At 36.6% G+C, this 25,543-nt stretch overlaps 1 protein-coding gene across 2 annotated transcripts in view; it reads left to right on the top strand.

Annotated features, from left to right (window-relative positions):
- The first annotated feature begins 5,904 nt into the window (after nucleotides 1-5,904).
- Nucleotides 5,905-25,543, top strand: part of SMIM14 (small integral membrane protein 14) — a 71,234-nt gene continuing 51,595 nt past the window's right edge. Inside the window, exons 1-2 of one of the 2 annotated variants that reach the window (XM_007496546.3) lie at nucleotides 5,935-6,198; nucleotides 25,392-25,436. The gene's annotated coding sequence lies outside the window, so the exon portion shown is untranslated. Of the gene's footprint in view, nucleotides 6,199-25,391; nucleotides 25,437-25,543 lie in introns of both variants that reach the window. The other variant, XM_001365641.4, reaches the window with a different exon arrangement.

Raw genomic sequence — 25,543 nt, 5'->3', positions numbered from 1 at the left:
TCTTTCTTACATTACAAACTTTATATATTTAGTTTGCCCATTTTCAGAGTAAGTATATATGTTATAATATATGCTTATAGTAGTATAGTATATATTCATAGAGAAAAAACTGAAAATAATTTATTTTTTCTAGATGGCTTGCGGAGGGGGTCATCATTATAAATATCAGTGAATATACTGTCAAACCCCTCAATTTAAAGATGAGGAAACTGAAGCCCATAAAAGTGTAGTGACTGTCGAAGGTCACACAGGGAAGTGGCAGAGCTGCAGCTCCTTAGAACCTAAGTCTAGCAGTCCTCCAATGCTCCATGCTAATCTTACAGAGGGAAAGATTTTAAGAGGTAGAGGTGAGTCAGGAGGAATGGAAAGAGTTGAGTGTGGACAAAAGTAACGTTGGAAAAAAATGCTAAGTTTGAGCAAAAGTAAGTACTCCAGTTTGGCATGGAATGTAGTATGCATAAAGGGTAGTCATGAAATACACTGACAGACAAGGCATCTCCAAGGAACTTAAAATTCCTCTCATTCTCTAAAAGGGCTTTTATTTGTGTGACCTTATTTCACTGACACTGACATTTTCTTCTACTCTTCTCCCGGTCTTCTCCCCTGGGGAAGAAAATGATGCATTTGCCATTCAATATTATGATTCCAAATTCTCATGGCCTGTTGCTTGATTTGTTGTTGTTGTTTTTTTTAAATCCTTGCCTTCCATCTTAGAATTGATACTGAATATACTAAGTATCAGTTCCATGGCAGAAGATTAGTAAGGGCTAAGCAATTGGGGTCAAATGACTTGCCCAGGGTCACACTAAGAAATGTGGAAGTATCTGAGGTCAGATTTTAAAAAAGGACCTCTCATCCCAGCCCTGGCTCTCTATCACCTGAACCAACTAGCTGCTCCAACTATTGCCTTTCTTAAAATATTTCAAGTGTCTTCAATGCCAAGTTGATGAATTTGTCTTTTATCGTATAAGCAATAGGGAGTTTCTGAATATTCTTGAGCAGGTTAGATCTGTGACTGAAGATTACTTTAAGAGGTCTGTGGAAGATAAATAGGAAGAAGGGGGAAACTAAATTTTAAAGTCTAAATAGGAGGCTTTTGAAATAATGCCGATAATAGGACTTAACACCATTCCTGGCACTTAATAGGTACTTAATAAACATTTATTAATTGATGACAGTAGATAATAATGGCTTAAATTACAGTAGGGTGGTGAGAGAAGTTTTATATCCAGAATCAAGAAGATTTGGTAATAGGTTAAATATGAGATGAAGCTAGGATAGATGTCCATTATTGCTACTATATTAAATAATTGGCCTAGAAATGCTGCTGGTTGTGGTGGCCATTTTAGTTATGCCCAATTCTTCCTGACCCCATTTGGTGTTTTCTTGGCAAAGATACTGGAGCAGTTTGTCATTTCTTTCTCCAGTTCATTTTACAGAAGAGGAAACTGAGGCAAACAGGGTTAAGTGATTTGCTTAGGGTCACACAGCTACTGAGTGTCTGAGTCCAGATTTGAACTCAGGAGGAGAAATCTTCCTGCAAGCCTGGCACTCTATCTACTTTGCCACCTAGCTTTGCTATTAACACAGTTACATACATTTTTTCCTCAAGTAGAAACAGATCTAAAGAAATGGAAAAGTATTCATTGCTCATGGATAGGCAGAGGAAATATAATTGTAAGATTTAAATTAATATCAATAACTCCAAGTATTAATTTTATAAAGTTTATTAATAATCACTTGAAATAGAAGAAATAAAAAGAAATAGAAGTTCAAAGCCTAATTTTCTAACTAAAGTAAGACCATACGGTAAATTCTTCTTCCTGGCTGAAAGCCAGCTTCAACAGCCACATTCAAGGAAAGAAAGAGAAAGGCCGGGCCACACCACAACGGGCCACACCACAACTTTATCTTCCTACATAGGCACGCATGCATGAAGTGGCAGTGTGGGTAAGGGAGTCCTGGGGAGCAAATTCTATGCACACATAATAAAAGTGATAATTATGCCTAAATTAATTTAGTTTTTGGTACCATACCAAACTACCAGGAAATTCTTTTATAGATCTAGAAAAAATCAATACAAAATTAATCTGGAAGAACAAAAGGGCAGGAATATCAAGGAAATTCATGAAAAGGGATGAAGGAAAATGGCCTAGGAGTTCCAGATTTCAAATCAAAACAATTTGATGCTGGCTAAGAAATAGAGTGATAGATTAGTGGAATAGATAACATACATAATATGCAATAGCAAATTACCATAGTAATCTAGCTTTTGTCAAATTCAAAGCTTCAAGCTTTTGGGTCAAGAACTCACCATTTGTTGAGAATTGTTGGGAAAAATGGAAAACAATTTAGCATAGTTCAGCATTTCATAGTACATACCAAAATAAGGTCAAAATGGGTAAATGAATTAGCTATATATATAGAGAGATATTAAAAGTAAATTATGGGAGCATGGACAAATTTACTGGACAGATCTATGAATAAGGGAAGAATTTATTGTTAAACAAGAAATAGAGAGGATCATGGGAAGTAAAATGAATCATTTGATTGAATGAAATTCAACATTTTGACACCAATAAAACTGATGCAGCTAAAATTATAAGGAAAGCAGGGAGCTGGTCAAAAAATTTTTTTACAGCAAGTTTCACTGAAAAAGGCCTAATTTCTTAAATTTATAGGGAACGAAGCCAAATTTATACATATATTTCTAAAAAATATATGGAGGGAACCGAACCAAATTTACAAAAATTAGAGCCATTTTCCAATTGGTCAAAGGAAAAAAATAAGCAGTTTTCAGAAAAAAAAAATCAAAGCCTATCAATATTTATAAAAAATGTTCTAAATCACTATTGACAAGAGAAATGCACATTAAAACAACTCTAAGATATCACATCATAACTATCAAATTGGCCAAACATGACAGAAAAGGAAAATGACAAATTCTAAGGGGAATGTAGATAAATAGAGACTCTAATTCACAGTTGGAGGTATGAACTGGTTCAAACATTCTGGAGAACAATTTGGAACTGTGTCCAAGGGTCTATAAAACTGCATACCCTTTGACCAGTAATAAGTCTGTACTCCAAAGAGATCAGAGAAAAAGGGAAAGGATCTATATATATAAAAATATTTATAGCAGCTCTTTTTGTAGTGGCAAAGAATTAGAAACTAAGGGGATGCCCATCAATTGGGAAATGGCTGAATAAGATGTGGTGTGTGATTGTGATGGAATACTATTTTGATTTCAGGAAAATCTGGAAAGACAGAATTAATGCAAAATAAGGTGAACAGAACCGGGTGAATACTGTTCATAATAACAACAGTATTGTACTTTGTTGTTCTGATTAAGACAATGATCCAAGATAATTCCAAAGGTCTCATGTTGAAAAAGCTATCCACTTTCAGAGAAAACTGATTAACTGAGTACAGATTGAAGCTTTCTCCTGTAAAGATTAAAATTTAGGAATTTTAAATCTAACACTCCCCTTTGTTTTCTTTGCTTTTTTTTTTAAGAACATAGCTAATATGGAAGTATATTTTGCATGACTTCATGTGTATAATTGATATTGCTTGCCCTCAGTGGGTAGAGGAGGGGTTAAAGAGAGGGAGAGAATTTGGAACCCAAAGTTTTCAAAGATTAATGTTAAAAGTTAAATTTAAAAAGCATTCTTTCCTCACCCTCCCTCCTTTAGCTACCTTTTGTGTGTTGTATCCCTCTTTTAGAGGGGCAGCTAGGTGACCCAGTGGATAGAGTGCCAAGGCCTGAAGTAAGGAAGACTCATCTTCCTGATTTCAAATCTGGCCTCCAACACTTACCTAGCTGTGTAAACCTGGGTAAGCTCCTTAACACTGTCTGCCTAGGAAACCCCAAATGGGGATCATGAATAGAATAGGACAGGACTGAACTACAACATTCCTCTAATAGAATGTAGAGTCCTTGAGGGCAGGAACTGTCTTTTTGCTTGAATTTTATCCCCAGGGCTGTTCAATAAGCTAATACTTTACTTTCCCTAAGGTTTTTTTTTTTAAACCTTCTGACTCAGAATCAATACTGTGTATGAGTTCCAATGCAGATGAGCAGTAAAGACTAGGTAATTCAGGTTAAGTGACTTGTCCAGGGTCACACAGCTAGGATGCCTCTGAGGTAAAATCTGAACCTAGGTGGCTTTCTATCCAATGATCCACCCAGCTGCCTTACTTTTCCTCACTTTTGACTTGAACAACCTGAGCCTGAGGATGGCCACTTCAGGCAGACTATGGGTCTACTAAGAGCTTCCTCCAGCTAAGAGCATCCTTTAGGCCTGTGTTGGCAAACCTATCCCACCCATCTTCCCAGCAGCCCCATGGGAGCACTTCTTCCCTCTCCTGTCTGGCATAAGGTGGTGGTGGTGGTGGTGGTGGGGATGTACATGCTAAGAGTTGCAGTTTGGGCACTCAGTCTCTAAAAGGTTCGACATCACTACCTTAGGCTAAATATTGCCCTTTTGGGACACTTCTTTGATATCCTTTCTTTTTTTCTCTTCAATGAAAAGAAGGAAATAAGCATTTCTTAAGAGTTTATAATGTGCCAGGCACTGTGCTAAGGGCTTTACAAATATTCTCAGTTTATCAATGAGCTCTACAACCCAGAAAAAGTAGTTACTTTTATGATCTGTATTTTACAATGAAAGAAACTTGAGTCAGAAAACGTTTAAGTGACTTGCCCAAGGTTACAAGCTTGGAAATATGTAAAGCTGAATTTGAACTTAGCCTTCCTAACTCCAGGCCCAGTATGCTAGGCATTGTGATACCTAGTAGTCTTCAAGTTCAAGTATGGCTTCACAAGGATGCAGGTGCTGCTCATTTTAACTGAAACTTATTTACCTCCAACCTGAACACAAATACACAATACCATCAATAATAATGAACATATAGCATTTATTATGTCAGGCACTGTGCTAAGTGCTTCATAATTATTACCTCATTTGATCCTCACCACAATCTTGGGTGCTATTTTTATCTCAAATTTATAGATGAGGAAACAGGAAAAGAGGATTAAGTAACCAATCCAGTGTCACACAGCTGGTAGCCAAGGCAAAATTTGAACTCAAATCTTCCTGATTCCAGGTTCAGGGCCCTATCCATTTTGACAACACCCCTCAAAGCAAGCAATTGGTACTGAAAAGTGCATGGATTTTGGAACAAGGGACTTGAGTCCAAATTATGTTCTATTTGCTAGCTTTGGATAGGAATTTAACCTTTCTGGACCCATTTCCTTATTTCTTAATAAATGGGTTGGACTTAATCAAGTGTTCTTGGGGGTCTGTGACCTTTTTTAAAAAAATACTTTGATAACCATATTTCAACATAATCAGATTCTTTTGTAATACATAAACGTGTTTTGTTTTAAAGATTTAAAAATATTATTCTGACGGGGGGGGGGGGGAGGGGGGGGGTCCATAGTCTGCAGCAGACAGCTAGGATGAGGATGGGTGGGCCAGGGCAATGATTCAAAGAAAAAGCTTGAGAACTCTTGATCTGGGTCTTTAAGATTCTTTACAGTTCAAAAGCCTATAGGCCTGTACAACGTCCACGGAAATCTTCCTCCAGCTTTCACTATGTTAAAGTGCTGTTGTCCAAGCTGCTACAAGGGTCTAAGCTAAGTACTACCCATGCATTCTCCTCCTCTCTCGATTTTCTCCTTTAGGATGCATCCCTCCCAAAGAGAACTAAAACCTGGCTTCTGAGCATCCCTGGAATACATCCAAACACCACTGGAGCTGTCAGGACTCCTTCCCTGGGACCCGCCTCTATCCTCTCCTTGTTTATTTCTCCTGAATGCCACCCCACCCCCGCCCCAGCTTCGAAGTGGAACACTAAGTGGCTACTACAGAGCAAGCGCAGGAACGCCGCGCATGCTCTCAACCATGATTTTTTTTTTTTTTTGAGGGAGGGAAGAGGGAGGCGCGAGCAGGGTCTCTATCTGCTACAATCTGTTGCTCCGGCTCAGAGAGCCGGCAGATCCGGGTCTCGTGGCGAGGTGTGACGTGGTCAATCGAATCAAAACAGAGGAGGAAGGAGGCAGCGGCGGCGGCGGCGGCTTCGGTGGTATCTGCAGAGGCCGCGACAGCTGTAGCTTCGGCAACGATTCCTGAGGGCTCTAGACTTCTTCTGCCCATAGTTCCGGCTCCTTTCTCTCCAGTTGTCACGGGAAGGGTGAGTCTTGAACCCCCCGACCCTCGCACCTCTTCCGCCACCGTTTAAGGGACTCTGCGCCCCCTCACTTTCTGTCACCCTCTCTCCCCTCTTCTCTCCCTCCCCCCTCCTCCCTGCAGCCCAGTCTGGCTGAGCAGCAGCTGCTGCAGCACCAGCGCCAGCGGCAGTGGCTTTGGCGGCGGCTTCCAGCTGTTCGGCTCCAGCTGTGTGGCTCCAGCTGCTCTCTGGGGGGTCGGGAAGCAAAACCTCCCGCCCCGCTAACTTCGCTGTGCGTCGCCTCGGGCGCCCCCAGGGCTCTGGGCTTCTCCTTTTGGTCCTCTCTCTCCCGGAGGAGTCTGGGGCAAGGGAAAGTGTTTTCAGTGAATGGGCGGTGATTTTATTTTTAATGTAAGATGAACGCGTATGTGTGATCCTTTAGGCCAGAGTGAAAGAGTAAAGAAGGTAGGAGAAAAAAAGAGTAGAAACGCCCTCTCCCTTCCCCACCCCACTCCCCAAACCTTGAAATCCCAATTGAAGGCATTTGGCACAGCCTCCTTTCCTTTGCTGGGTGGGATTCCTTTGTTGTGATTTATCTAATACGAACTCGTCTTTCCCCCCCCCCCCCTCCCTTTTTTTATAAGAATATTGTAGAGCACCAGTTGTATTGTAAATCCGAATATTCTAATTTTAATAAATGTGAGCCTATTGAAACGTTCTTGTCCTTTGCGGTAATTGAATGCTGCTGCTGAAAAGCTCATCCTGCTCGTCTAAAACAATGACAATGACTTTTTCCCGAAAGTGGATGTTTTCTAAAGCTCATTTAATCTCGGCCTACAACAATAACAACAACAACAAATGGTTTAAAAATGGTCCCCGTTAGGGACTTTAAGGGTTTTTCAGTTACTTCAGTCGAAAATTAGAGATGTTGCACTTGAATATCAGAAATGATCTTTTTTTAGGTCGATTCTTTTCGACTATCCCTTCTATTGTGTGTTTTAAGCTTCAAATGGGATGTCTCCTTTTCATCATAAGGGGATTCCAGTAATATGCTTTGCCTGTACTTTTAATATTGGTAGAAATGATATATCAGGCTTAACTGATGTAGTCCAAAATGTAGGGTTAGTCAACAAACATTTATTTAAATTCAGTTTTATTTTAAGTTCTGAATTGCCTCCCTTCCACTTCCCCCTTCCCTACCCTTTGAAAAAGCCAGTAAAAAAACTGTACAAATATGTATAGTCAAGCAAAACAAACATTCCACATCTGCAATGCAATGAGGATACAAAGAAAGAAAGTAATAAAACACCTGATTGCACTCCATTGGACTCAATTATGCCCCACAGGAACCACATCATCAGGAAACTACTTTTTCTTCCAGATATTAACTTTGTTACTCAACCTCTTCTCAGTTTTCTCTGCCCCTCTGATTGGAATGCCAGGAGGGAGCAGAGAGTTGCCCAAAACCTCTCTTTAAGTAAGACTCCCAGCAGCAATCTCATTTTCTTTTTGACTGGGCTTCTTTGGACTCTCCTCATTCTTCCACTCCCTTTCAGCTCTCATTTGTGTGTTGTCTTAATCCAGTAGATTTATAAACTCATTGGGGAAGAGACATAATGCCTGGCACTCAGGAGGAGCTTAATAGATAATTACTAATAAAAGCTGTCCTTGCCCTCAGGAAACTCACATTCCAATGGAGAAGACAACATGCTAGCAACCATATTTGTATACTGGGTAAAGTGGAGTTTTTTTCATTGGATTGGTTAGAGATTTGAAACCAACCACAAGGCTATTGTAGTAGTCCCAAGTTTAAAGTGATCAGGGCCTGCCTCAGGATTTAGGGGTGGGAGAAGAGGAAGAAAATTAGTTTCTCTTAGATGGGCTACCATTCTCTAGGATTTTAACAGTTTATTAGTGGAATCTGCCTTTCATTGGTTCCCAGTATTACACATGATTGTGGTCTGTGTCACTCCTTGCCCCCTCCAAGTCCCCAGACCACTATAAGTCCAAAGACTGAGTTCTGTCCTTTTGTGGCCCTAGCTTCTTCAGGAGAAGTTGTGACTAACCTAGTGCTAAGAATTTCCTCCAATATACTTTCCCAGATGAGAAAGGGCTAACATTCTCAAAAGAAACTTTCCAGTCAGTTGTTCACTACTGTAATCTTGTAGTTAACAAAGAGAAATTGAAACAGTGGGAAGAGCACTAAGGCATGTATTAAATTCAAGAAGTGATTCAATAGTTGACCTGAAGGGTTTATTATTGCATGGAAAACTCTGGGTTTCTTTCTTTAATTTGCTTTACAGTGAGCTAGTAAGATCTTCACAAATCTTTTATGCTTCCAAGAATTCAGTTTGATTCCTCATTTAGATAGGAATATATTGTTTTTTATGTAAAAAGAAATTTTGATTTTTGATTGGTAAGGAATGGTGACATAATTTAAACATTTTCATAATTTTATGCTAAAACATCAATTTAATGCTTTAACCTTCTTATTCATACAGAGCCTTCAGTGTTTGACCTAATGACCCACCATGTAAAAAATTAACCTAGACATGTTTACTTCCAGTTTTGGTGTTGTCCTGTGTAAATTCTCAGTCTTTTAACTGAACAAGGCTTTTTAACTGAACAAGCCTAGAAAGACTACCACCTTAGGAAAAGTAATAAAGAAGTTACTTATTGAGACTCAATTTTGGGAACAAAAGAATTGCTAAAATAGTTCTGCTACACTATTTCATTTGAGATGTCTTATCCTAGTGTAGACATTGACAGGTACCAGGGAGTGTGTTGTCCTCGTTAATATCTACCTGAAAGGTTAAGAATATAACCCCAAATGATCCTAATTATGTTAATTATATGTGATGAGTTCCAGAAATTTATGGATTTTGTAGAATAGCACTTCTGATGCTTTAAAAATTTATTTCTCTCACACTTTGGGGGAATAACCTTTGTTCTAGCACTTTGAGATTTGGTATTAGTCTGTATTTATCTTAACCACATCATTATGGATCCCCTCTCGGCCTTCATCTCTGTAGGTTGAAGAGTTCTAGTCTTTTAAATATATTCTCATGTGTTAGACCTCTGATTCCCTTAATATAGTTGCTTTTCTTTGGATGGTTCCTAGTAAACCTCTGATTCCCTTAATATAGTTGCTTTTCATTGGATAGTTCCTAGTTAACTTGTAAGATTCTAGGATCATAGTTTTAGCTTTAGGAGAGACCTTAGAGATAATCCTATCCAGCACTTTTACAAATGAGGAAATGGAGGCCCAGAAAAGTGGCACAACTTCTTGGTATGATTTGGCAGAATTGTCTCCCTTTATTCCAAAAAACTGGCAGAATTGTCTCCCTTTATTAAAAAAAACAAACAACAACACTATTTCCCTTTCTCTGTGTTTTCTTTTTGGTTTGTAACACTTAATACTGCACAGGATTTGGTTGGACTTTTTGTCTATATAGCTTATTGGATGTCTATCTTAAAGTAATTTGCAATGACTACCTTGTCAGTTTTCTGCATTTTAGCTGATAGATGGAATTCATATGCCTTAGATCCTTTTACTTATTTTTTGTTTAATCTGGTTTTTAAGAACTAATATTATTTATAATTCCAAATTTTGTAAAGCCAAAATAAACCAAGCTTTCCATATACAAAAAGGATCGTGCATAAATGAAATCACCAATCTTTTATATGTTTAGCTTACTTTTCTTCATGTCTACATAATAAATCCTATCCACAAGTTTCTCCCCCTCCTGCCCTTCCACATTGTAGAAAGTAATCGGAGACCAAGTTCATACAAATTAAGTCTTTCATATTTTTTCACCTTTCAGTTCACTCTCTGGAGGTAACATTCACAATTTATTCTTCCACCATTCTGTAGCTGTGTGTAATGTTCTCTTGAGTCTACTCATTTCACTGATCATTATCCCATGAGATTCTTTTCTTTAAAAAAAGTATTTTGATGCCTTTTCGTTTTTTATCTGAGTCATATTTTAATATATTTTCATTCTCCCCATGAACAAAGGTTCATGAAACAAGTCAATACTTATCATGTTCTACCTCCCCATCAAATAGGAGGTGCATTTTTCATCCTTTCTCTAGAACAAACATTAGACTTAATTTATTTTGAATCAGTTAATACAGATCTTCTCATACTTCTATGAATTCATCATGTCTTCTTATGTCTTTTTTATTTATTTAGTCATTTTAGAACATTATTCCTTGGTTACAAGAATCATATTCTTTTCTTCCCTTCCCCCACCCTTTCCCTTAGCTGAAGCACAATTCCACTGGGTTCTTACATCTTAATTTTTCATTACAGTCATGCTTTACCTTGCTTCATTTGATGATTGACTATTATGTCTCCATTTTTGCCACCACAAAAAAGTTTTCATTAATATTTTGATCTATATGAGAACTTTCTGCCAGTCTTCTGGATAATAGGATCAGTTGTGAGTTTATTTGATCAAAGGATAAGAATTGTTTAGTGATTTTATTTGAATAATCACAAATTACTTTTAAGAATGGTTGAAATATTTTACTATTCCACCAATAGTGTGTGTGTATCATTCCTGTTTACTAATAGCCCCTCCAACTTTGATTGGCTACATATACTTTTTTTTTATATTTTTGCCAATGTGCTATCTATAAAAGTGAAAACATTAATCTTATTTTATTTGGAGCAGTCTTCCATAAGGTGTTAATAATTTGTGTTTCCTTTGAAAACTGTTCATCTCTTTTGACCACTTTCCTAGGAAAATGGGTTTTAGTCAAGTATTTTTTTCATGTATGACAAAGACCTGAGGCTTCTCCCTTTATTTTTTTTCCTGTACAGTGATTCCTCACCTTTTCCCATTTTCGCATTAAAGACCATTGAGAGTAATTGTTGATTTAGTTTGGAATTAGAATATCTCTACCTCTTTATCTTGAACAACTGGTAACTATATAAACTGTAATTTATTTCTTAGTGGACTTTATGCAAATACTTATGAGTATTGTTTTAAGAAATGATCAGATATCCCATGATAATGTTCCATTACCTTTAGGTCTATAAAATAAAACTAATGAAATTCCATTCAGCTCCTCTGGCAGCATGTCCTACTCAGAGGTCCTTGGAGAAGGAGCTCACATTTGAAGTACCAATAGTTAAAGATAATTGGAGATATAAAAACTGATTTTTACATATCCTCTGTCACTGCAGAAATAGAAGGAAAACATGAAGGTTTTAAGCACCTTTTCTTCATTTAAAGCTATTGTCAGAAGGTTGTAAATGAATGCAGGTTAGTGTTTTTATGTTGGTATAGTCCAACCAAGATCATGGAATACCATTCCAGTTATTTAAGTCTCCTATTGGTATTTTTTAATAACCCTTACCTAATGTCTTAGAATTGAAACTGAAGAGTGATAAGGTCTAGGCAATTGGTGTTAAGCGACTTGCCCAGGTCACACAGATAAGAAGTGTCTGGGAGGGAGCAGCTAGGTAGGGTCAGCGGATTAAGAGCCAGGCCTAGAGACAGTAGGTCCTGGTTTCAAATGGGACCTTTGACACCAACTAGCTACATCACCCTGGGCAAGTCACTTAACCCCCATTACTACTTACTGCTTACCCCTTACTGCTCTTCTGCCTTGGAACCAATAAGCAGTATTGATTAAAACTAAGATGGAAGGTAAGGGTTTTAAAAAAAAGTGTCTAAGGTCACATTAGAATCTAGGAACCTTTTGTCTCTAAGCCTGGCTTTCTATTCACTGAGCCCCATCTTCTGTTATTTCTGAAAAATATTTTGTAAATGTAATTTTGTAAGCTCTGAGTGTGTCTAGATTGACTTCTAGAAATTTAATGTGGTTTTTAAAAAATTTGTTTTGAATGGGATTTCTGTTTCCTTTTGTTTTTTTGTCACCATTTAGAAATGTTGGATTTTGCATCCCATATCTTTGCTAAAGTTATTAATAACTTGTATTTACTTAGAAAATCACCATTCATACAAATATTCCCATTTGTATACTATAGTAGCTGTATATAAAATATATTATTGAACAAAACAACCATAGTGTTGCCTTAGAGATCTTCAATAATCTCCAAAGTAGTGGTGGCTGCCGGCTGATTGCTGAGGTGTGTGCTCTACCAATTTGAAGGGGGGAAACGATGTGTTACACATTCTGCAGTAGACTTGGAAGCCTATTGTGGTCTTATTTCCAACACAGACTTCTTGCTTCAACTACATCTGTTTCCTGTAGCCCACAATTCACCAAATTGTCAGCCTTTTGTCTCATGGCTATTATCACAAGCACTGTAGGGCAAATAATTATAAGATACCTTACCACCCAAACCTCTCCTCTCCACCCTTTTTCATTTTTCCAGTAAGAGAGTAACTCAAATAGGATGATCAGGCATTGATGAACTGAGATCTGCATGGTAGATTAATTTTTTTTTAAGCCCCCAAACCCTTTCTTCTGCCAAATTTGCTTATTTAAATTCTTTCTCAGCTTGTCTCTTCATTCTTGATTCTAAACTGAACTAAAAATGCTGCTGTCAGTGACCATCCATGAACTCAGAGAGCTGATAATGAAGATTAACCAAATTATCTCTTAATTGCCATATCTAATAACCTTTTCTTAACCCTGATCCTTCTTGACTTTTCCACAGTAATTGAAGCACTTGGATGTTTGGGTTGCTGAATATGATCTTTAAAAATTCATCTGTACACATAAAAGACTTTTAAATGAAATCTTTTAATCTTTAAATTAATTTCAGTACAAATGTACTGAAAATGAGTTTTATACTTATTGTGTTAAAAATGTTAAGAAGTGGGTACAGTGGATTAACATGAAAAATGGAAATTAGCTAATTAAAAAAATATGCCACAGAAACCTTTGAATGATTTGAATGGTGTCTCGAAATGAAAAATCAGTATGATGATTTAGTAAACATAGCCAATTATGTACTTCCCATTTCTCGGTGAGCTGTCTTTATTATCTAAGCCATTAAAAACATATATTGAAATAAATCAAGCTTAGAATTTCACCAACTTAATAAATATGCTTGTTTGATCAGGACCACATCTTATAACAACAAAATAGTCAACAGAAACTTTTTAATGAAGTACAATTACATTGTTTTCACTAAAATATCATTATTAATATTTTAACAAGTTTCTTATTCTGCTAAATACATTTTCAAATTTTCATTTGTTTCATTTTTTCTGTTAAATTTTCAAATTTTCATCTTCATATCCTTTGAAATTTTTATTTTTTGTCTTAAATTTTATAACATAATTAATAGTACAAATAGCAAATGCTGAGGATACATGCTCAGTCATTTTAAACTAATGGGGTATACAGTCAAGTTGTAGTTCAATTCTCTCATTTTTATAAATTAGCAAGAGAAGTGAAAATCAAAACCATATATATAGTGAGTGGCAGAGTTAAAATTCAAATCCAGGTCCTAAGACTCTATATTCCATGGTGTTCCCATTGTTATGCCTAGGCTAAAAAACTATGCTTAACATTATGATCTTTTCTGATTTTCTGTCTCTAGTTGCCTTTTTGGTACTGCCCTTATCTTAAAAATAGATTGTAATGATGAAAAGCACAAATAAAGGAATAATTTATAGGGAAATCCCATTGTATGGAGGGAAATCAAACAAGGATATCCAGAACAGTGACTATCTAGAAGCGTAGGCAGGCAGCATTCTATTCTAGGATTAATCTTAATTCTGCTTGACTTCTAATAAGAGAGGAAGATGTTCCATGATTGTTTTTCTCTAGGATTATTTTGATTATGTTGCTTACTGAGACTTCAAGCCCTCATTTTATAGAGAAACTTAACCAGTTGAGGAAAAGTCAAAATGTTTAAAATATTTTTATGAAAAGATAATGGCTTATTAATGGCAAAAAAGAGATAATACTATTTAGAACTGGGCTAGATTTTATTAAATATTAATTACATACATGTAATACCTTATTTCAGAGAAAGTTCCTTCTTAATTATTTTCATGTTGATTTTTTCATTTCCTTTTTTTTTCTACATGTGGCTGGAAAGCACAGGCATATATAAATAAAAAGTGTATTTTTTTAAAAGCAATGGTATGAAACTGGCCGCTTGACTAAACTTAGTTTCAAATAGAACAGATGGAAAGCAACCAGGCTTTTTATAAATAACTGTGTTGACTTGAACCAAGGTAGAAAAATAGGAACTAACTTAAGGTGTTGTGAACCAAATTTACTGGTAAATACACTTGCTGTTGTCGTGTTTGATCTTGCAACTTAAAAAAAATGCTACTTTATTTTTCCCAATTATATGTAGAATTTTTTAACATTCATTTAAAAATTTTTAATTAAAAAAATTTTTAAAGTTTTAAGCTCCAAATTCTCACCCTCCCTTTCTTCCCTGAGATGGTAGTTATAAGTGTAATCATGCAAAACTTATTTACATATTAGTTATGTCATGAAAGAAAACACAAACCCAAAAGAACCCTCTTCTTTAAGATTCCATCAGTCCTTTCTCTAGAGGTGGAGAGTATTTTTTATTGTGAGTTCTTTGAAATTGTCTTGGATCTTTGTATAGGTGAGAATAGCTATTCACAGTTGGTCATCATATAGTATTTCTGTCCTGGTTCTGCTCACTTCACTTTGTATTAGCTCATGGAAGTCTTTCCAGATTTTTCTGAATTCACCCTGCTTATCATTTCTTATAGTACAGTAGTATTCCATTGCAAATATGTGCCACAACTTGTTTAGCCATTCTCCAATTGATAGGCATCCTCTTAGTTTTCAATTCTTTGCCACCACAAAAAGAGCTGCTAGAAATATTTTTGCAACTTATTTTAGATACTTAATTTCTGGTGTTACAAGGCAAATAAAGTCATGACTTACTTTTGACTATTACAAAATAGTGATGTTTTGAATTCCATTCAAAGTAAATCTCTAAATGTGGTGGTCAAACACTTTACTCTTTCTTCTACCTTAAACTTTACTCAGGTTGTTCTTGAAGCCTAGACTGCCATTTCCTTGTTATCGTTTACCTTTCCTTTTACCTATCCTTTAAGGGCCAGCACAAGTGTTACTTAATTCATGAAGGCATCATCACTCAGTTTGAAGAGAAACACTGAAAGATGGCTGGAAGATGTTGGAAGAAGTGAGAATTGGCATCTACCAGACTTCTAATGTCTCAGGGACTTGAAGCTCTGCTTGGTTCCAACTCTTCTGAACAAGACGCTGCTCCCGGGATTAACTGACCATTCCAGATCCCATCTTCATGCTGCAGAGCACCTTTCCTCAGCCTCTTCTGACCTCTGATTGGAGAGCTTGGAGGCTAGAGCACTAAAGCCCTCCCAAAGCTTTCCTGTATTAAGGGGAGAGCATTTGAACTTTACAGTTCAATCAACTTTCCATCTACAGTTCTACTTGGTTTCAAATCTGGAACGTCTGACTGGGGATTCTCTAGTATCCTTAACACAGTGACCATCATATATTAGGCACTTAATAAATGTTTCTTGAATTGGTTACATTTTATTCTTTCATACTCCTCTGTTTGTATGCTTCAATATTAGTTTCTAGTTCTTAGCCAAAACACATCCACAGCATCACTTTTTTTAAAAAGAAACTAGTGATCCTACAATTGAAATTGTTAACTCGGTGTTGAGAAAAATCTAAAATAGCATAGTTTATTCAAGGTTCTAGCATTGATATGGAAAATTTCTCATTTTAACCTGGAAACTAATAACTAATTAAAATAGTAATAATTGCTGTGAAATAGGTACATTTCAGTGTAGAGCATAAACATTAATTTTTCAAAATCTTATTTTGGTTAATCAAATAGTCATGTCATGCGTTTTAATTTGGGAGAGCTGTTCAACCATTGCATCCTTTCTTAGCCACTTATTTCCCTGGTGGCATTGGAGGAAAGTCTTTTAAACTCTGTGGATCTTCATTTTATCACATGTAAAAAAACAAAAGGACATGGTTGGAAAATCCAGGTCTCTTCCAGTTCTAAATGTAATTTATTCCTGTAATTCCTGTAATACTATACAATATGATTTCTTTATAAGTGCTGAAGACCTTTTGTTAATAACTTGTAAATTCAGAGACTTAAAAAAATTTTTTTAAACTCTTAACCTTCTGTCTTAGTAACAACTCTGAGATAGATAGGCAAGGCTAGGCAAAACAGAATTAAGTAACTTGTTAGGAAGTAGCTGAAGCCAAATTTGCACCTAGATCTTCCTAACGGTTCTCTATTCACCTACCTGCTCTAGATTCACAGTGTATTAATGTTTAAAAAGTTTTAAAATCATACACAAATTTAGTTAAGGACCTCAGAATTCACTTATGCTAATTTATGTCAAACCAGAAATCCCTCTACAACATCACCAATAAATTATTATCCAGTCTCTATTTGAAGAACTCACTTCCAAGGCAGCTTCTTCCACTTCAGGGCAATTCATATTAGAAAGTTTTTTCTCAGTTTCAAGCTTTAAAAAAAAATTTTTTTAATTAATTAAAAAAAATTTTAAGACCCTTATCTTCTGTCTTGGAACCAATACAATATTGGTTCCAAGGCAGAAGAGTGGTAAGGGCTAAGCAATGGGGGTCAAGTGACTTGCCCAGGGTCACACAGCTAGGAAGTGTCTGAGGCCAGATTTTTGAACCAGGACCTCCCATCTCTAGGCCTGGCTCTCAATCCACTGAGCCACATAGCTTCCACCTCAATTTCAAGCTTTTAATCATCCTTTTTGCAACTTTTAATCATTGCTCCTAGTCTGACCCCTAGAGCCAATCAGAACTAATCTAATTCCTCTTCTAAATAATAGACCTTTAACTGACTATTTGAAAACATTCTACTCTTGACCAAACAAATTACTTCAATTTACCATTGCATATCATGATCTCCCGCCTTCTCTGGGTTTTGATGTAAGTAAAATGAGACACCTACAACTGAAAATAATGATCTAGATAGGAAGTTTAGAGGACAGAATTTAACAGGACTACTACTTCCTTTATACTAAACACTGGATGTATCTTGTCAATTCAATCTCGGTTGCAGTAGTTTTCTGCCATCCTACATTGATTTAATCAGTTCTTATAGCGTGATAATATTCCATTGTTTTCACATATTATAAATTGTCAAGCATTTTACTCATAGGAGACATTGCTTTAGTTTCCAATTTTGGGCTACCACAAAAAAGATTTGTTATGAATATTTTGGCAACTTTTCCTTCTTTTTTTTCCTTTGACTTATAGGACTAATTAGAGGTATAGCTGAGTCTAAGGGTATGTGGAGTTCAGTAACTTTCTGGACATAGTTCCAAATTGCTTTCTAGGATGACTGGATCAATTAACAGCTCCACTAAGAGTGAGTGAGTATACATATTTTTCCACTGCCATCTCAGCACATATAGGTTCTTTTCCATTTGTCTCTTTAGGATACAATTTGAATAGTATAACACTGAATAAGTAAATTGGGTAGTACTGTCATTTTTATGATATTGCCTCGACCAACCCATGAGGAATTAATGTTCTTCCAATTCTGTTTTTATTTTTGAGTGTTTTATAGTTAGATTTATATAATCCTTGAGTTAATTTTGGTAGTATGCTCTATTTTAGCATAATTTCTGTAGATACTTTGAAAAGAATTTTTCTTTTCTAGCTATTGCTGGGTTTTCTTGATTAGACATAGCAATGCTGATTATATAGATTTAGCTGTATCTTGTAATCTTTATATATGCTTATTTGCTTAATTTCTTTTTCTTATTTTATGCTACAGCTAGTATTTCTAGTATTGTGCTAAATCACAGCTGGGTGGCTCAGTGGATTGAGAACCAGGTCTAGAGATTGGGAGGTCCTGGGTTCAAATCTGGCCACAGAAATGTCCTAGTTGTATGACCCTGGGCAAGTCACTTAACCCCCATTGCCTAGGCCTTACCACTCTTCTGCCTTGGAATCAATACACAGTTTTGATTCTAAGATGGAAGGTAAGGATTTTAAAAAAAACAACAAAACTCCATGGTGATGAGAACGGATGTCTTCAATTTACCTAATTTTACTGGAAAGACCTTTTATCTCCATTACATTATCTCCATTCTAAAAATCTCCTAAAGCCAATTGAGAGTTAAAATAGTATTCCTCACCTGCCAGCACCCAAAGGGGGAAGGGAAGAAAGGGAGAGAGATAAGTTTGATCATATAACTTAGGAAAACTTATGTGGAATTGTATTATTACATGTAATTGGTAAAAAAAATTTTTTTAATACCAATAGTATTCCTCAACAAAGAAAAATTTCAGAATATAATAGCAAATGGTTACCTAACAAAAATAAAAGTGTGTCTAACAAAACAGTTGTCACTTAAAATTATATTAAATTCCAGAAAATAATTTCCTAAACCATTCTGTCCTTTTAAGGGTAAAGAAAGGCAATAACTTAACTAGATTAAGGGGTTCCTAGACTAAATCTGGTTAATTTGTGGGACCTTAGAATGAATTCTTGAACTTTTACCCAGTTTTCTAAACAGAAGTGGTTAAACTTTTTTGAAAAGAGAGAAATGGATTTAGGTTCAGTAATAGTTTTTTTAGAAGTTTTCATTCAGGTAAGTCTGGAAAGGGCTTAAGACTGGACAAATATATTAATTTTTTAAAAGAGAAAAATGGAAGTCTTGATAATGATTCTATCATTGTAAGGACAATATTAGCATTCCCTCTTCTAACTTCTATATTCTTTTTAAAATATTCTTTTTCTTAAATCAATGTAACATTAAATAAATCTGCCTGATTCTTCTGAAATCTTTACCTTCAATGAGGAGTGATGAAAATACCACGTGTCTATATGATTGTCTTTTTCTATTGAGAAGATCACTGATCATCCATTCAGCCAGGTTCACAACCTCAGTCATTCTGAGCTCTTCTCATCTCCCCTTTACTTGCATATTCATTTATTAGCCAAGTCTTGTCATTTTTACTTGCCAACATAATTCACATCTCTCTCCTCCCCACAAACCACATTAGTGCAGTACTTATCACCTATTATTATTGTTAGTCTAATAACTTAATTGGTTGTTCTGCTTCAAATTTTCTCTGACCAAAACTATCCTCTCCAGTTATCCAAATGATAATCCTAAAACAACCATCTTACTGTATCACTTCCTAGCTTTATAAATTCTAGTAGCTTCCACTTGCCTTTAGGATTGAGTACAAATTGGCTACCTTTCCTGGTTTATTGCACATTATTTTCCTTAATGAACTCTTACATTCAAATTGGCCTCACTGTAGCATGTCTATATGTGTATATATATATATGTCACCTTTCCCTTTCTGTGTTTTTCTTTGATTCTTTAATTGCTCAATTTAAATGCCACTTTTTAGACAAAGGCTGATTTGTGCTTGTTGTCAGTGAACTCTTCTGGAGCAGTTATCTATTTTGTGTCTTATATGTATTTTGTATATACTTGGGTTAAAGTACACCACCAATATAACATAAAGTCTTATAGGGAAGAAACTGTTTAATTATTTACTTTTTATTCTGGTATCTGTCACACAGTGATACTTCTTGCTTCATAAATATTTGTTGAATAAATAGGTGAATTCCCAGGTTATTGTCCTAGCAATACTTTCCAGCTGGTAGCACTATTGGTCTCCATAGAAATTTCCAGAAATGGATAGTGGTTGTCAAGTTTTAGAAATTTTTGCAGGAGTTGGCTATTATATGGATCCTATCCCCTATGATGACAGTGTAACTACTCATCGTCAATGTCAGATCGATATTTGGCCACTTTGGTTCTGTTCAGTTGCAGACTGCCAGAAGTAGTCATCTCTTCCTATGGTTAGAATTGTATGGTCTCTACTAGTAGTATTTGGGATCCTAAAAATCTAATGCTTCCTTCCGCAGAAGGGCCTTCTCTTCTGCTCTATTTTGGAAGAACTTTAAACTTATCACAGAGCTCCAGATATTCTTGTTTCATTCTTGTCACAATTAAAGTGACAGGGTTGTTTTTTTTTTAAGGTCCCATCAGAACTTTTTAATAAGCCATTCCCTCTTCATTTCTGTCTCTGAGAATCCCAGTTTCCTCCATTTTCTCCCAGGCCAAGAATTTTTTTGTATTTATTTTGCATGCATTTACATATATTCATATTGTCTCGCCCAGTAGAATGTGTTACTCTCTAGGGCAGCATTGGCAAGCCTTTTTGAGATTGTGTGCCCAAATTGTCCTCACATTACCCCAGACACTGGAGGGAGGGAGTGCTCAAATTGGGCAGCCAAGGTAGAAGGGCAGGGCATGTGAAAAAGGCTCTCTGGGAGGTGGAGAGGGGCAGGGGAGCAACCCTCTCCAGCTTACTGGAACTTGCATGCCACACTTTTGCCATCACAGCTCCAGAGCAAGGTCTAGTTAATTTTCATCTTCATATTTTGATGTCTACCTGGCACATAAAATAGATACTTAATAAATGTGGGCATTAAACTATCTTGAAGAAATGTTGACTAATCTCTTCCATTTTTAGGCATTTGTATTTGCATTTTAATTTTTTATTATTTTTGTTTTCTTTGAAAATTTTTGCTTATATTTAACTTTTTTTATTTAAAAATTTGAGTTCCAAATTCTCTTTTCCACCCTCCCATACCCACTGAGTGGCAAACAATGCTATCAGTTGACATAATTTTGATAACAATTTGATGTCAGATCATGCAAAATATTTTCATATTATCCATACTTTCAAAAAAAAGAAAATTTAAGAAAGTTACATTTCAATTTGCCTTTAGAGCTCAGCGGTTCTCTCTCTGGAGATAGCATTTTCATCATGAGTCAGTTGGAATTGTCTTGTATTATTGGATTGATCAGAGTAGCCAACTCCTCTTCACATTTGATCATCGTTAAAATACTGCTATTAATGTGCACAGAGATCTGGTTTCTTACTTCACTTTGCATCAATTCATTTAGGTTTTGCCATGTTTTTCTGAAACCATCTCCCTCATTATTTCTTATAGTACAATAGTGTTCCATCACAATCATATGCCATGACTTGTTCATCCATTCCCCAGTTGATAAGCACCCCCTCGTTTCCAATTCTTTTTGCCACAAAAACCTGCTATAAATATTTTTGTACATTATAGGTCTTTTTTCTTTTACTTTAATCTCTTTGGGATATAGATTTTGTAGTAGGTGGGAGGAGATATGTCAGAGATTTAATTTGCCTTTTTCTAATCGATAGGTTTATTTTATTTTTTAAATTTTATTTAGTCAATTTAGAACATTATTCCTTGGTTATATGAAACATATTCTTTCCCTCCCCCCCTTCCCGTAGTCAACGTGTAATTCCATTGTGTTTTATATGTGTCCTTCTCTAATCAATAGTGATTTAGAGCATTTTTATGTGTCAGTAGAGGAAGTGAGCTGCTCACCTCTGTTATATTCCCATATTCTGACACTCTTAAGATTCTCAAAGCTCAAAGTGCCCAAAGTAGATGTTGATGGGATCTGAAGCCTTGATACCTCTAGTTGTCTGGTTGCGATTATGTCAAGCCACCCTTCAAGCTTAGAAACTGTGTCCTCAATCATCTTCACTGTCCTCACAGACCTTCCTGAGCCTTTCATTTTTTTCTTCTACTGAGCATAGCCACTAATGTTCACAGTTGTCAACATAAAAGCGAAAGTGATGTTACTAATAAAACTGTGTTTATTAGTAAAGAGAGACATTGATGAGAGAGAAAGAAAAACAGGGAGAGAGTGAAAGAGACAGAGGATTTCTCTCAGTAGCATTCTAATTTAAAGGCAAAATCAGGTCCCAAATTCTTGCTCAGCATAGCCTTCTCCGTGCTAAGCTGTGGCTTACCAGAAATCAAGAGATAAAATCAGAGAGCTAAAAACCAGCCCAGTGAGCCCAGTTAGTTCAAGAGGAGAAGTAAAAAGGCCCTCTCCTTCTGGTACTTGGTTTTTAAATTCCCCCACATCCTCCTTCTCTGGCCCATTGAAGAAGCTTGGGAAGCTTGATGATGCCAGAGTCACAAGACTCTGTGAGTCCTATGTCCCATCCCTAGTATAAGAATTAAAATTAGATTTGATTCAATATGAGAGTTATAAAAGTGAGGTTGTGGTCACCATTTATAAAATATTAGCCCTTAAGATATTGAAAGTTGGAAATGTAGGAAGGAGACATAACCTTGTCTAGTCTATCAGCATAAGTGTTGATCTGGTGAAATCCTGCTCAGCCCCTAGCAAGGGCTCCTTCAAGTCTCTATCTCCACATGGAAGTCCTAGTGGCATCTTCAGACAGAAAACCAGCAATGGAAGCCTTTTCCTTCAGCCCGAGTCACTCACTCAGCAAGCCTCTCCAGTGTAAAAAGCTCCAGTAAAAGATGAGTCTAGGACAACATAACTACTTCCAAGAGTCTTTCTCCAGTCCGGCTCACCAAGGCAGAGAAAGAGAATGAATACTCGGACTGGCCTTTTTAAAGCAGTTTTCTCAATGTCACTTCCTGTCTCTTTCCCACTTTACAGGAACCAATTACAGCCTTTCAATTTGTCTAGCACTGCAGTGTCTGTGGGATCCATCTCCCATCCTCTGAGGGTGTGAACTCTTATCAAAAGGATTCACAAGTTCCTGATCATTAAGTTAAAAGGGTGAAGCACTCCAAGTATTTGATTAAGTTAAGATAAAAAAAATTCCCTTTCACACTAGGGTGTATGGAATGGAGGTCCCCTAGATATGATGTTGGGGACTAACTAAATGTTCTCTCAGAACTCTCATCATCAGAGTTAAGTGAGCCTGAGACTGTTACATTTTATTGATGTTAAAAGAAGAATGAAAAGGGAAAAGAGGAGGAATACTTTAGGAAAGGAAAAATGGGAAGTATCTCAAAAATGGTATCTGCAAGTAGAAATCTATGCAATAAGGCAGGAAGTAGAGAGGAGCATGTGACACTTTATGTCACTCCTCTGAATTGGTCTGAGGAAAAAAGAATACACACCCACACTCATACAGGACCAGAAATATATTTGATCCACTAGGTCAGTAATAGGCAGCCTTTTGAACTTGGTGTGTCAAAATTCGCCAAAAACCTCAGCGTAACTCGGGTAATGTGTCACTTCGAGAAAAAAAACCATAATTTTGCAATATTTATAGTTTAACAAAAATATATAATTGTAATATATAACTGTATTTAATAAACCAAAAACTAATTATTTAACTTACCTGCCTAGTGACTTCTTTGTTCATCTGTCAGGTGGTTTCTTTTGTTGGTCTTGATATTAATTAACTTGTGTGGGGTGCTGTGAGGTGGAGGTGGAGGGGGAATTCTTTAACTAACCTTCCTATTAGTGACTTTTTTGTTGCTGAATTTCACTGGGTAAGTCTTCAGTTAAAGGTTGGTATTTTGTACACTTCAAGCCCAAGCAAGTGCTACTAACTTCATCTATCAATCTGTTTCTTTTGTTGGTTTTGATATTACTTAACACTGAAAATAAGGTCTCACAAAAATATATAGAAGATACAGAGGGGTGCAATGGCCCAGCTTGAAGCCAACGGTTCCCAGGCCCAGGCCCAAACTGCAAGACCTGAGCCCTCTCTTCCCCTGGGAGGCTGTGGTTAGGCCCTCCTGCCCATCAGAGTGATCATGGGGAGATTGTCAGAGCCTGGAAACCGCAGAGACACTGCCCAGCCCACCCGGTGAGCAGTACTCTGGGAAGCACACCCCGTGGCTGGCTGTTCTTGGCCTGGCACAATGTCTACACTACACTACAGCAAATGTTTTATCCTCGGCTACTGCACTTGGCCATACAGGAGCCAAGGATGAAACATCCTTCTCAGCATGCGGCCCATACTTCTCTGTATGCAGCTGTGTGTCATTGAAAATGACTACACATGTAGGTTCCCCATCATGGCACTAGGTAAATAAGAGAAGGGAGTTGGGGGAAATGAAGGCATAAGAGAGGGGGTAGATCAAGGGAAGAAATGATCTGAAGGAAAATAAACTTTTAAAGAGAAGGCAGAAAACAAGAAAAAGGAAAGTATGATGGAGAGAAATACATAATTAACGAATAGCTATGAATATGAATTGGATGAACTCACCTATAAAACAAAAAAGGAAAGCAGAAAAGATTAGAAACCAGAATTCAGTAGTAAATATGATAGGTTTATAGCAATATAGTATACAGTACTCTGAATTGATTTTACTAATTATAAAAGCTTTAATATTTTATGCAATATAATTTTTCTAATTTGCCTCTAATGATTCCTTCTATCTCTTATTGTTAATAATTCTTCTAGCCGTTATTTTGAAAGTTATTTCTTTTCTCGTTTCCCCTAAATTTTTTATTATCAGGCCAGGTATCCATTTGGAACTTTTTGTGGCAAATGGGACATTTGTTTCAACCTAATATCTTCCCAACTGCTTCCCACTTTTCCCAGAAGTTCTTGTCTCAGTAACTTAAGTTTTTGAGTTTAGTATCCACTGAGATCCTATGTTTGTTTTAATTTTGTTTCTGGTTTTCCTGGTGTACTCTTTATCCTCTCTCTCTCTCTCTCTCTCTCTCTCTCTCTCTCTCTCTCTCTCTCTCTCTCTCTCTCTCTCTCTCAAACCCTTACCTTCCATCTTGGAATCAATACCGTGTATTGGTTCCAAGGCAGAAGAGTGGTAAGGGCTAGGCAATGGGGGACAAGTGACTTGCCCAGGGTCACACATCTGGGAAGTGTCTTGAGGCCAAATTGAACCCAGGACCTCCCATCTCTAGGCCTGGCTCTCTATCCACTGAGCTACCCAGCTAGCCTCTCTTTCTTACTCTCCTATCTTATTTTGTCTTGTTCTATAAGCTATCATTTTGGTAGTTTGATTCATGTTAAATCTGTAATTAGTTTATGTAGTATTTTTATTATATTGGGTACTAGAATGTTTTGTTTTGTTTTTTGAGATAGGATATAGAATTCAGGAATCAAGAGAACCAAAGATTAGTTATTCATATCATAGCTTTGGAAGGTGCATTATAAATAATTTATTTGGGGAGGGGCATCTGGGTAGCTCAGTGGACTGAGAGTCAGGTCTAGAGATGGGAGGTCCTAGGTTCAAATCTGGCCTCAGTCAATTCCCAACTGTGTGACCCTAGGCAAGTCACTTGACCCCCATTGCCTAGCCCTTACCACTCTTCTGCCTTGGAACCAATACGTAGTATTGATTCTAAGATGGAAGGTAAGGATTTTTAAAAAGGTAATAATTTCTCTAATCCCAACTCCTTTTTTTTTTTTTATAGATAAGGGAACTGATTTACCTGAAGTCAACTAGGTAGCATGAGTTGGTAAGACCTCTTGATTTTCAATCTTATACTATAGCACAGTGTCTTCTAAGTATTCTTTGTTATTGTGAAAGGGAATTTTTATTCCCTTTGTTTATTTTAACTTAATC

This window comes from Monodelphis domestica, chromosome 6 (genome assembly GCF_027887165.1).
Source record: "Monodelphis domestica isolate mMonDom1 chromosome 6, mMonDom1.pri, whole genome shotgun sequence".
NCBI lineage: Eukaryota > Metazoa > Chordata > Mammalia > Didelphimorphia > Didelphidae > Monodelphis > Monodelphis domestica.
This window is presented reverse-complemented; position numbering and strand designations above follow the sequence as displayed.